This window comes from Microcebus murinus, chromosome 15, assembly GCF_040939455.1.
Source record: "Microcebus murinus isolate Inina chromosome 15, M.murinus_Inina_mat1.0, whole genome shotgun sequence".
NCBI lineage: Eukaryota > Metazoa > Chordata > Mammalia > Primates > Cheirogaleidae > Microcebus > Microcebus murinus.
In genome coordinates, this window is record NC_134118.1 from 61892810 (window position 1) to 61897304 (window position 4495).

Consider the following 4495-nt stretch of genomic DNA (forward strand, 5'->3'; position numbering starts at 1 on the left):
TGTGTCCATCCTAGGCCTGCTAAATCAGAAGCGTGGGCAGGGGCGTGGAAATCCATCCTGTTTTGAAGCGCCTCGAGGTTGAACAGGCTGAAGTTTCAGTTCTGCTCCCCAGAAGATGAAGAGCACCAGTCCTTCGAGGGGAGCAGTCTCAGGTCTTCCAAGGGCTTGAAAGGTTCAAGGTTGTGGTCAGTCGTGGCATTTTTTGAAAAGAGAAACATAGAAATAAATGGCTTTTTAAAGGAAAATATAAGCATACATTTTGCATTGCACTTTTCTGGTTTGTGAGGACATATTTGATCACTTGAAATAATGTCATTCGTGCCTGCACCTGTTTCCTTACATGGATGTTTATGGGACCCTATCAGTGGGTTTTTCATCAAAAGTTACGTCTGTAAAGAATGTACAAATAAGCATTCCATTCTTTGAGGGGCATTTTCTTATAAACTCTTATATCCCTAACAAAAATATAACAGCTGTCCAGCATAGCTCTGGCAAAGGGTTTCATTTTTCTCTCTCCACTCTCTTCATTGGTGTAAGCCTTAAATTTATCATCACAGATGAATGCAATTGAAAGATTGGCTTTAAAAAGGCAAATACGGTCCACTCTATGGCAACCCACCTATAGAGCACAGGAATCCCTTTTGCATTCTTCCTACACTGCAAATTGTTTCACATTTAGGATGTTTGAGATGATGATAAAGAATTCAATAATTCACTTTTAACTTTTTACCACTTTTTCAAGCAATTCAACTTCAAAAAAAAAATGAAATCAGTATCTTAGTAACCCAGATTCTATGATTAGAGGCCTATTAACAGGAGGTGAATCTTTGCTTTGGCACCTTCCATATATAATGCCTTGGAAATCAGGTGTTTAGAGATGACAGTTCAGGGAAACTGCTGATGGATGACAGAAAAGGAAGTAGTGGTTGCAGAGAACATGAAATTTTTTAATTGACCAAAGATATATATGTATGTGGATGCAATCCATATATGTTAAATATATGTGTATGTGTTTGTCTATACAGTAGGATATGCATACAGAGTATATACAGAATTATTCTGCATATATGTTAAAAAAGGTTTATGTTAATAAAAAGATGTACTTTAACCATTTTTACTTTTTTTCTACATTCTAATATCCAAAATCCAAGTCTAATATGTAGAATCAGGAACCACGCATTTTTGATTCATCCAAGTCACCTGTCACCAACTAGCCCAAACTATCCCACCCCACTTCCCCAGTGACACATATTCACACACAAAGTGTCCTCCTATAAACAGGCAAAGTCTTCTGAGTTAATTTTCAGCGAATGGAATTTCCTCTCTTCCCTATGAGCTGTCACATCCAGATCTTCCAGGGCTGAGAGTCCCCGTGCTTTATAAAGGGCGTTAAGTGTCTGCCCAGTGCCTACCTCTCTCTCCCGTAGCCCAGACATCCGTGGAGCAGCAGGCCAGTCGCCTGTCCTGGGGTTGAGGGAGTGGAGAGAGGAGAAGCCGAACTCCAGGACACTGTTCTCTGGGGCTCCTGAGGCAGCGAGATGATGGCCAGGGGAGGGAAGACAGGCAGAGCCAGAGCAGAGAAGCAAGTTCCAAGCAGAGGACAGTTCCAAGGCCGTACAACATAGCCAAAGCTGGCCACACGTGGCCAGAGCCCTCAGCACTCAGTCCCTACACCTGCATCCAGAGCTCACCCTCTACACAAAAGGGGAGGTTCAGGAGGGACCTTTCTCCTAGGTTCTTACCCAACCCCTTGAGCAGCCTTTGAAATCTGAATTGTTTACAAAGTCCCAATCGTCCCGGTAACCTACAGTGTTCCTTTACAAACTTAAAATAAAATAAATTGTGGTGTTCAATTAGAAATTTAAGGGCTTTTTAAAACCCAGAAAATAACGCTTTGGCATAAATACATTTCCTACAAAAAGTAAATAACTATAATTAGAGCCTGTCATTTTAATTGAGAGGAATTTCTGTGGCTAAATATGAAACAGGAGCAGAGACACCACGGGAGGTAAGGAACCAGAAAAGGCCAGACGAACGCATGTGACACAATTCATTTGACTAGTTCCCAGCTTTACTGAGGGCCTGCCTGTCTCCTTGCCGATGGAGAGGGAAGATATGCAGATGCACTTTCGGTATTTAACATTCTGCGTGGCTGGGAACAAACTGTCTTGGCCTGCATTCTGCCCGGCAGTGCCTAGGCGTGGCGGATTCCTCTACCTGCTAGGTTGGTACTGGCTGTTGCTTCATGAAATCTTCTGCAACAACTTTCATATTTCTTCACATAGAATGAGACACTATTACATTATTCATTTAGAAACTCTATCTCACATCTGTGTCCTTCCTCTGCAGCTGTCTTCTCAACTTATCTCTGTTCCTCCAGCCACCAACTTTAAATATTTTCTCAGTCCAGAAAACAGGAGTTCTATCCTGGGCTTCTCACTCTACCCACTCTCCAGTGATAATCTCATCCATTCCCATAGCTTCATTCAGATCTTTATGTCTGAAACATCCTAACCTGAGTTTTCCTCTTGGAGATCTCTTAAGTTCTCAACCCTAACATCCAACTGTGCACCTGACCACTCCCCTTGGATATCCAGGGGGAGTGGACATCAATGTCAACGATGAAGCTCATCGTTTTCACCCTCCCTCAAAGGCTATGTCCCTCATCTTAGTACATGGCAAAGCTATTGTGATTATCCTGGGAATCTCCCTGGGCTTTTCACCTTCACTCACAGGAGTCTTCTTTGTCCTATGCATACATCAGAACAATCACTTGATCTTGTCATTCTAAAGAATTCTACTATTTTTCATCCCACTGCTTCAAGCTTAGACCAAGCCAACATCATCTATTTCCCCTATTTCCCCTGTTGAAGCTCCTAACAGGTGTTTCCATATTCCCCTCTGTCCTCATTACCCTCTATTGGAAAGATCCAGACTGTTCTTTCTAAAAATGAAAACTCTTCAAGCCAATGCCCCACTATGGTATGTCCATACTTCCCAGTTACTCATGGGTTCAAAACCAAAAGTCTTAATATTGCATATTGCATGAAAGGAAGGCTCTGTGTAGCTGTAATTGAAAGTTATTCTCCTCCCCACCAGCGTTATTTCCAGTGCATTTTTCTTTATACTTTTTAAAGTACCAACCTCCAACTCATCTCAGAGCCTACTTTCATTCTAGATTGTACTTCCTTCTTGAACCTGACTTCATCCCAACCCTTGCTTTGGCCTGGCTACTTTTTCTCAGCATTGTGAAAATATTAAATATTAATTCTTAAGAAGTAAACAAGAAAACAAGAGCTATGGTTTGAATGTTTGTGTCCCCCCAAATTCACAGGTTGGCATTTATTCCCCAGTGTAACAGTATTAAGAGGCGGGGCCTTTAGAAGGTGATTAGGCCGTGAGGGCTTTGCCTTCACTGGTGGGATTTGTGACTTATAAAAGAGCTGCAGGGAAATAGCCAGGCCCTTTGGCCCTTTGGCTCTTCCCCCTTTCGCCATGTGAGGGCTCAGCAACAGGACACCATCTCGAAAGCAGAGAGATCAGCCCTCTTGAGACACTAAATGCTGACACGCTGCTCTTGTACTTCCCATTCTCCATAACTTGAGAAAATAAATTTCTGTTCTTTATAAATTACCCAGTCTCAGGTGTTTTGGTAAAGCAGCATAAGCAGGCTAAAACAAGTAAACAAGATAACAAATAACCCCATTAAAAAGTGAGCAAAAGACCCAAATAGACATTTCTCAAGAGAACACATACAAACGGGCAATAACTATTTGAAAAAAAAATGCTCAACACCACTAATCATCAAGGAAATACAAATCAAAACCACGAGGTATCACCTCACACCTGTTAGAATGGCCACTAATCAAAAATCAAACAGTAAGTGTTGGTGAGGATGTGTAGAAAAGAGAATCCACATGCACTGTTGGTAGGAATGTAAATTAGTACAGCCATTATGGAAATCAGTATGGAAGATGCTAAAAAAAATTAAAAATAGAGCTACCATATGATCCAGCAATCCCATTTTTGGGTATATATTCAAAGGAAATGAAATCGGTATGTTGAAGAGATAGCTACATTTCCATGTTCATTACAGTGTTTTTCATAATAGCCAAGCTATGGAATCAACCTAAGTGTCCTTCAGTGGATGAATAGAAATGTGGTAAAATTGGATACATAGAAACAGAGTAGAAGGGTGGTTACCAAGGGCTGAGAGTGAAAGAAATGGGAAGATGTAGGTCAAAGGGTATAACAATTGCAGTTAAATAGGATGAAGAAGCCCAGAGATCTAATGTACAGCAGGAAAACTATAGCTAATAATATTGTATTACATACTGGAAATTTGCTAAGAGAGTAGATTTTAGATATTATTACCACACAAACAAAAAAGAAAAGGTAACTATGTGAGATGGTAAATATGTTAATTTACTTGAGTGTAGTGATCAAAACATCATGTTGCATACAATTTTAAAAAAAAGAAAATCCGGTATATATA